Source organism: Manis pentadactyla, chromosome 15 (genome assembly GCF_030020395.1).
Source record: "Manis pentadactyla isolate mManPen7 chromosome 15, mManPen7.hap1, whole genome shotgun sequence".
Taxonomy (NCBI): Eukaryota; Metazoa; Chordata; class Mammalia; order Pholidota; family Manidae; genus Manis; species Manis pentadactyla.
The window spans coordinates 35,311,498-35,321,129 of record NC_080033.1 but is presented as its reverse complement, the minus strand read 5'-3'; positions in this window follow the sequence as shown (position 1 = coordinate 35,321,129).

Below are 9,632 nucleotides of genomic sequence, written 5' to 3'. Positions count from 1 at the left end.
AAGGATACAAAAGAACAGCCAGATGGAGAGGTATGTAGGGTAAGAGGCAGAAGGATCTGTAACACAGGAGCTTCTGCCAGGGATGAAGACCAAATACATATTTCTTATTATATCATGATATAATGTCTTCCCATTACACTTATTAAAATCATATTGTTTAACGGTCACACTAAGTACCACCTCTGTTTAAAAACTCTGCAATTATTCCTTTCTCTCCCCACAAATGGCATTTTCCCTTCTCGTCATGCCCTCTTCCCTCAATAATAGCTTGTTGGCAACTCCATTGTTGTATTATAGTGATTTGGCTCGTTATCTTACTTAAAACCAAGGTTCTCGAGGTCTAGGACCTTACCCATCTAAGATCCTGTAGTGCTTGGCACATAGCAGGTATTCAGAAAGCATTTTTTGAATTTTGTTTCCTTTAATTGAAAAAGATTTGACAGTATTCTGGCCACAACATAATGGAGTGGAAGAGATTCGCTGGTCAAAATTCTAGTAAGTAGAGTGGACTTGTTGGGAGGCTGAGGAGGGGAAAGACTGCATGTGTGGGCAGGGCTGCCAGAGTCCGATTTGCTCTGCAAGGTTGCATAACTTGTCTCTGTTGGTGAAACCTTTGGCAGAAGTGTATGAATAGAGAGAAAACTAAGGCTTCCTAGAACTTACCATGCATCTGAGAGGCTAAGGAAAGAGCAGGTGAGATTCAACTGCTGATTCTCTCCAGGCCTCAGGAGAGCAGTGGTCTGGGAAGGGCCTCACGATACACATCATGCCCCAGTTCCACGAACTGAATCAGGCTCTGAAGCAATTGGCAACAGCCTTAATCACGAGCCACATCTCACAAGTTCAGTACAGACAGGCTTTGTCATTTCTTTGAGGGAATCACTGCCATTTCTCTTGCAGGCCCAAAGCAGCATCCCTTGTCCCATCTAACCCTGATGAGAGGGCAATTTAAACTGCTCCGATTACCACGTTTCATTAGGTAAGGAGGACAGATTAAGCAACGGTGGCCCAAATAGCCTTGTGGTACACAAACGTTTTCAAAACCAGCGGAAGTCTTGCCAAAGTAAAGGATGTCAGGGTGAAATATACTTGAGTATCAGTTTCCTTCTCTCTGGCAATGGAGAGGATTAATTAAATGCTTGTGAAGTGCTTTGAAAATTTAAGCTGTTAAGAATTATTGTTCTGTGTAATAGGGAAAAAATAGAATTGTTGGCCCATTAAAGCTGTAATGTTATAAGCCTGAGTGCTTTTTTCAGGATATCTTTGAGAGCTACATTTTTATTGAAAGAAAGAACAAAAAAGAAGAGAAATGTGTCTGTGAATACACATGCTGAGAGGTCAGCTGGGTTTATCAATTTTTCTGTTGATTAAGAAATGAACTTCCAGAAGCTGTTTCTTATTGATATCCAAAGCGACAGTTACTGAGAATAAACCATCGAATGTGTAGGGACAGTTTCACTAAAGTATCAGCAGACAGACACTTTCTTTCAATAAGGTCAAGGGACTAAAAGGCTGTGAGCTCGTATGCGTGTAAACACAGTTCAGTGAGCTTTGATGGTCTCTTCTATCTTCACATAACTAACCAAGGCAGACATCCTTCTGCCTTCACTCTGTTGGCAGATTTGCCCAGGAACATTTTTGCTGTGTTTCCAGATGATTTGTAGTATTTGAAAGGGCAACATCCTCAGTGGACTCCCACTGCTCTTTCAATCTATATTGACTGAGGACTTTCTTTTGTGTCCGTACTAGTTTCCTATAGCTGTCATACAAACTGCTGCAAACTTAATGGCTTAAAACAACACAAGTGTCTTATTTTACAGTTCTGGATGGCAGAATCTGAAACCAGTCTCACTGGGCTAATGTCAAGGTGTCGACAGGGCCGGTTCCTTCTGGGGGCTCCAGGAGGGAATCTGTTGCCGTGACTTTTCAGCTTTCTGGAGGCTGCCTGCCTTCCCTGATGTATGGCTCTCTCTCAGTATCACCCCAACTTTGGCTTCCCTTCTCACATTTCCTCTTCTCTGACTTCCCCTGGTTCCGTCTTTCCTTCTTAACCTTTGTGATTACATTGGACCTGCTAGGACAGTCCAGGATAATCTCATCTCAAAATCCTTAAAGCAATCCCATCAGCAAAGTCCTTTTTGCCATGTAAGGATGCATACTCAACAGTTCTAAGGATCAGGTTTTAGATGTTTTGGTGGGGGGGATTATTCTATCTGCCACAGTCTCATCTCCCAGCCCTCCTCTGTTTTTTCCTGTCTACTCAAGCCAGACCCAGTTATAAGTTTTCTACATGGATTAACTCATTAAATCTTCACAATCACCCTAGAAGAGAGGTTTGTTAATATAAATGAGGAAACATTTGTGGAATATAACAACGAAGCAAAACTGAAGGAACAAAACTGCAGCAGACTTACAGACTCCAGGAAGGGACTAGCAGTTACCAAAGGGAAGGGGTCGGGGAGAGGGTGGGTGGGGAGGCAGAAGGGGATTGAGGGGTATTATGATTAGTACACATGGTGTGTGAGGCGGTCACAGGGAAGACGGTATAGCACAGAGAAGACAAGTAGTGACTCTTTGGCATCTTACTATGCTGATGGACAGTGACTTCATTGGGGTATGGGTGGGACTTGATAATATGGGTGAAGGTAGTAACCACAATGTTTTTCATGTGAAACCTTCATAAGAGTGTATATCAATGATAACTTAATTAAAAATAGAGAGGTAAGGAAATGGAGGCAAAAAGGTAAATGACTTTCCTAATTAGTACTCAAGCCTAGAATTTATAGACTTTGTCCTTAAAGACCTTTTATTGTCTTTGTTTTTAATTATGTAAGTAACATAATATGTGTGATTTAAAAAAATTCAAATGAAAATCAGGCTCCCTCTCCCTCCACCCTGTCTTCACCTGGATCCTCCTCTGGCCTCACCTAGTAGCCCTTTGCAGCCTTAGTGTTTCCAGCAGTCACCACTTACCCTAAATGTTAAAATACACCTTCATTTTTCAAATTAACATAGATAGTTGTAGGGTAATTGCTCAGGTAATACAACATAAACATTTATTAATTCTTTTAAAATTAGTAAAGTGAACATGTTGATTTAAAAATTCTCATAAAAGACTTGAGGGCTCTGAAGAATTCATGCATAAATCCTTCTAGATCAGTGTACCTCAGCTGAAACACACAGGCATACAGCAAAGAGCAAAGGCTTTGGAGTCAGGCAGCCCTGGATATTTACTTTCACAATACCACTTATTAGTATGTGCCCTTGGAAAAGTCACTTACCTCCTCTGAGTTTCAGTTTCCTCATCTGTAAAACGTTCCCATCATACATGTTTTTAGTTTTACATTAGGTAATCTGTAAATGTAAGCATGTTAGAAATTCAATAAATGCTAGCTCTTCCAAGGAAGAAAGAACAAAGATCTGTTAACAAACAAGGAATGAAAATATATTTCAAGCAGAAAAACTGTAAGTAGATTTCATAGACAGCCAGAGTATTTAGGGACACAGTCCTTGTCTAATATTTCTTTGTTTGCATAAAAAAATTGTTGAGGGCTCTTTATGCACCACACACTGTGCTAGGCCTCCATAGGGATGCCATGCTGAATGTGTCACGACCCTTGCCTTTAAAGGTCTTGGTGGACCCCTTAGCACATAGCTGGAGCTCAACATAAAGTTTTTTAAAAGGCTAAAGTCTGATGACAATAAAGATTTGGATCCATGGAAATGAGTGTGTGTGTATTGAGGGCAAAGTGGGGGAGGGAGTTGGGGGTGGACCAGAGATTATATCAAAAGCACTGGACAGATGCTAACTGTATTTCATTGATTTAAGACTGACATTTAGAAAGTAATTGTAGTTAATATCATCAACCTTGACTGCCAGGTACATAAAAACCTAAATGACTTTCTAGCTTCTTGCAAAATGTAGTGTCTAGCACACATAACTTTATTTCCTAAAGAAATAGATTAAATTTAAGGAAAAAAAACAGCTGTTAGCTTATGTATTTTCTGATCATTTGGGCTTTCGGGAATTTTCTGCAGTTAGTCCCAGGCACATTTTTGGATGTTCATGCTGTATCTTCAATTTCTTCTCATTGTGTTTGGCAGAATTTGTTTTGGATGTTGTTTAATACCTTCATTAACCTGACAGTAAGTGAATGGCAACAGGTGTGTCTGATAAAGAAACATTGTTTCTGCTCTGCTTCAGGCATGTCTGACATGTTGGGGACCTGCTTTCCTTTGCAAAGCTGATAGGAATCTGTTTGGGAGGGAGGAGTGCCTCCCAGTTTCAGGCCAAGAAAAGCTCTCTGTTTGGCTAGCAGCAGAGCTAAGTTTGGAAGGGAATGCTAATATGTCTTCAGATCTATCCATGTAATCTGAATGATAAATGGGTATTAATGGTCTAACATAAGAGGAGATAGCAGTAGTTTGCTGGGCAAGAGACATCTGTGATTGTCTAGAAACAAACACAGCCCATCAGTGGTCCAGGAGTGATGTGTTTGGTCTTGCGAACTAGTCTATTGTAAAACAATTGTATTAACATTACACACTTGGAAATCATCTGTACTGTCTTAACTGGTTTGCCAACTTTGACAGTGTTATCTGGGACTGTGTGTAATGCATGTAAAGGACAACTTGCTTTGACTATACAGAGGACAGTCAGTGTGTCTTAAAAGCACTAACACATTCATCAAATGAGTCAGTGAACTAGTAGAGGCTTGATAGAAGAGAAATACGAGAAATGGGCCTTCCAAAAATTGAGGGGCTGCAGAGACCCATACAAAAAGCTATTAATTAGAGCAGCAGCACAGCAAGAACTTAACAAAGACAGGACTTGGGCTTTGGGAAAGGGGCACTAGTGACTAGGAGGTGAGGGGTCATGCTAAGTGGGGCTAAGGCTTTGAGATTGGGGGCACATTTGGAAAGTTACTATAGGATTGAATTTTTATATTGGAGGGTCTATAAGGAGTTTAGAATTTTATATATCTGATATATATGCTAATAAATATATATATAATTTGTATACAATTATTATATTATATGTATATTATATATGTAGAATTTGAATCCATGGTTCTTAAATTAAGTACACTGATTTGCCAAAGATATGACCAGCCACATGTGTCTGGGTGCTCTTAATTTATGGCACAGTTTAAAAATAGTCACATAAGAGAATGTAGAAGAGGAAAAGAATGTGTGCATATGTATTATTTTTAGTGAATTCCCATGTGAAAGAAATAGTGATGTCTAATATTAAACATGGTTCAATTGTTAGAAATCATGGACCTAGGCAGAGAAAGACAAATACCATATGCTTTCACTTATTTGTGGAGTATAAAACCAAAGCAAAACAGAAGCAACAAAATAGCATCAGACTCACAGACACTGAGAAGGGACTAGTGGTCACCAAGGTGGAGGGGTGAGGAGGACGAGGGGGATTAAAAGGGCACAGTAATTTGCAATCACAATCTAAGTTGTTCACAGGGACTGTTGAACTACTGTGATGTACATTTGAAACCAACATAAGATTGTATATTAATGATACTTAAATTTAAAAAATAAAATAAAAATCATGGACCAATGCAGTAAGTCAAAAACACTTTCTACTTATTCCACTTGCTTCTTGCTTTATCTCTTGGTAAAAAGTTACCAGGCATGATGGAAAGAATAGTTGTTTTTGAGAAGATGCCAATGACTTGGTACCTAATCTATATTAAGTATCAAGTTACTAAGAATTCATATAAGATCCCAAATATAAATAGTATTATTTGTACATGCTTTATTTATAATTAGGACAGAGGAAAGTAGTCACTATCCCTGGAGCATTTACAGTGGGTTAGCTTTGGGACAAGCACTTTATATTCCATTTGAGTGGATGAAATTGCATTTGATGTGATTTGACCAGGAAGGCCGAAATAATTAGACTAGGAGCCCTGAAATAATTTTCTCACATGCCCTGAAAATATTTGTCATTCATCCTGAAATCCCATCAAATAAAGCACTATTTGGGTTGGCTTTACAGTTTACAAAATGCTTTTCTATAGATTAACTGTCGTGGAAGCAAAGTTGCCTCCCTTTTCAGAAAAGGATTAGTAGTTACTTCACAGTGGGGCTGTTTTCCTTCAAACTTGTTTAAAATTTATAGTAGTGAATTTCATGTCCTACCATACCTATTAGCCATTCATATTTTAGGTAGGAATGAACGAAATCAGACTGAGCCTCTCCTAAATCTAGTTAAGATAGTGGAGATGAAATTAATCAAGTGAGATTAGTTTTGTATAAAAAGGAAGGTGAGAAGGAAGAAGCAATTTTAACTCTAGAAGAGAGCAGGCATGAGCCAAGCCAAGAAAAGCAAGTGCGAGAATTCCAGAGGCAGAGGTTACTTTTGAGTGGCTGACATAAAAGCTCCAGCACTTTGAGACTGACCTGCGTGTGGTGTCTCCAGGGAACACTCTGTTCTGGGCACCCCTGCTGCTTAAAAGAATCCACCAGTCTGTAAGATGACTCCCTGACTGTCAGCAGTGGGCTAAATGAGGTATTGTCATTTCTAGATGGGGATAGGAGTGGGCCAAATTTAATTTTGGCAAAACAGGGTGTTTGGAATTTTAATTGCCACATTCGTGAGTTCTCTTCAATCAATGTCCACTATACTGTCTGCAGAGAGGCCAAGAGGTTCTGGGGAGCAGGCAACAGTGATATCTCACCCATTTATGGCCAGAAAGTGACACCTGTATCCTTTACCACCCAGTACAGGGTCTCATGGCTATTCCTAGCACAGCACTTGTGAAAATGGAGAATTACCTCCAAACTGGAGCAAGACTGAACTCTATTGACCTTCCTATATGCAGAGGTGTTATAACTCCCCCCAAAAAATACATGAGAAGAAAAATGCATTTTAAATAGTGTAATTAGGAATACTGTAAAATTGTATTTTGTATCAGTAAATTTTATATGATGGGCATTTATTTATACATATATACCTGTATGGGATTATATAAACAAAACAGTGTATTCTGTAATTCATGGGCAGTTCAAAGGACTTTAAAGGGTAATTTTGATTATACTTATTTTTTTCTTATGGGCAGAGCTTAGAATCTAATCCTGGTAGGATGCCACTATATGTTAAGTCCATCTACACTTTTGTATATACCATGTATTTGCCTCATGTCTCCTTTGTTTTTACTCAGCTTGTTCAGATCTAGCTTATATATTTAAAAATATGTCCTATATTCTATCTTTAATGTCTAGTTTTGCCTTAATTGAATTAAAATTGACAAACTTCAAATGGTCCCTGTAAAGAATCTTCTTAGCTTTCCTTATTAATTCACCTACTAGGCCTCCATTCTCTCTGACTCCAGAGAATCTGACTGCATGGATCACACAAGCTGGGGGAGTGACCTGCAACTTCCTTTCTGAGTTCTGGGCCCCTATTTCCATTTGCTTTTTGCATGTACTCCAGGCACTTCACATGTGATGACTCTAAAACCAGAATTTACCTTTTCTCCCTCACCCTGCCTATCATCATTTGCCAAGCTAGAACAGGCTGTAGCGCAGGGCAATGAAGCAGGGCTTGGATTTGAATCCTGCTTCTACCATTCAGCAGCCGTGTGACCTTAAGCAACTTATTTGACCTCTTTGTGCCTCAGCTGCCTCATAAATCAAAGGGGGATAGTAATGGTTTTCATGAAGGTTTTGTGAGGACTGATGTGGTAATACATGTGCCTGGTACAGAGTAGATGCTTAAAAATGGTAGCTAATACCATTTCTACTAAATTTATGGCATTATCATTAGCCTCAGCTCTTCTCCCTCTTCACATCCACCCCCCCTAAATCCAACTGATTCCACTCCAGATCCTTCTCCATTTCTCTCCAATACTCTCCTCAACATGTCCTTTGCTACCTCCCTGATTCAAGCCTCCATTTCTCGCGTTAGACGTTAAGTGTTCTCCCTTGTCAGCCTTTGATCATTTTGGCCAGTCTCCTCAGCCAAGCCCTACCTCCCTATCACATTCAGTCTTGGACACAACCATTCTCTTTTGTGATTGTCTCTTCATATGTTACCTCAGTTTGGAAAGCCTTTCCATCTCCCTCTGAACAATTCCTACCCTTTAGCCAAAGCCCAATCCAACTTTATTCCACAGTTAATCCTTTCTTGGCTTCACCAGCCCGGAAAGGATCGCCAGTTACCTTGGTCCACAAAACCCAGCACTCTGAACCCCATCAACTTCAGCATCGTCTCCACCTCATCCCTGTGCCTTGTACTCTCCCAGGTCTGTCCTAGTTCCCCCCAGAGGGAGAAAACCACATTGGAGGTTTTTTTCAGTTCCTGGAAGGTGGGTTTCTTACCACACAAGGCCTTCCTCTGAAATGCTTTCCCCCTTACTTGTCTACTTCCCACTCACCTGCAACCTAAGTTCTTCTGATTCTTGGTTCTTTGCTCAGTCACTGTATTTAGCCTATTATATACCTTCTTAGGATTATGAACCATTTTTTTGTAACATTTTTCACTGTTGTAGTGATATGTTTGTGAGACTAATGTTTGTGTTCCACGCTAGACTGTATATATTCAATGAGTGCAGGGCTAGTGGCTCTCTTCCCAGAACCTAGCACTGTGCCTGGCATTGGTCAAATGAACGAGTGAATGTCTTCCTCACAAGCTAAGCTCCATGCATGACCAAGCACGGAGTATGAGACAAGGTATTGAAATCCCTCTGTATTTCTTAAGAAAAGAACCACCCCATCAAAAACTGCATGGACCTATATAATTCAACCAAGTTCCTCTACTAACTTCTGGGCTTTGGGGACCAGCAATTTAGTAGTATATTATCAGCACACAGCTTGCGGTTAAGAACACGTGACTTTTTACTTTCCCAATTTCAAAAAACACTGTTCTGATGTGCTAATGGCCCCAGAGGAAGAGAGCAGAACACAATAAGCAAAGTACTAGGTTGAGAACAGAAGTAGAATAATCAACACAGTCTACAAATTTATTGAAAGAAGCTGGAAATTGGCAGCTTGCATTAGTAACTAACTTTCCGTCCCTTTGGCTTTGGAGCAGCAACTTTTGTGTGTTCTCAGTGAAGTGCTTGCCTAGAAAACTTCTCATCGAGAAAGATTTCCTATTGGTGGGAGCCTGGATATAATGCAGCCACTACTGATGGTTTCTAATAGCTCATATAATAAGTGCCTTTTTTGTTTCCACAGAGAATTTTTATGGAGGATCTTACCTGGAAATCCAATCAATGTGTAAATGTCTCACACTGGTGTTTGCTCATATACATACATTGTACCCATCAAAGAATTGTGGATATTTTCTTTTTATTGTTTTATTTAAAGAAACAGTCCCCTTGAGCTTCCAGATGAGTAAGGACAAGAGAAAAAGGGGCTTCCCACCACCCACTTACCAGCTAAAACAAGCCCTTGAAACTCGTCCGGCTTTTGCTGAAGAGCGGCTCGGACCCAAGGGAGGGACTTGGACTTCTTCTTTCGGGGTGGGGGCCCCGGTCGATCAGCGGCCAAGGTAGCCGGTTTCTTTCTCTTGGGTTAAGATTGGAGTTGGGAAGGGCGGGGGGAGGCGCTGTGAAACCCGCACACACACTAGGAGGGCCTGTAAATAGCGGGGCGGCGGCGCAGGA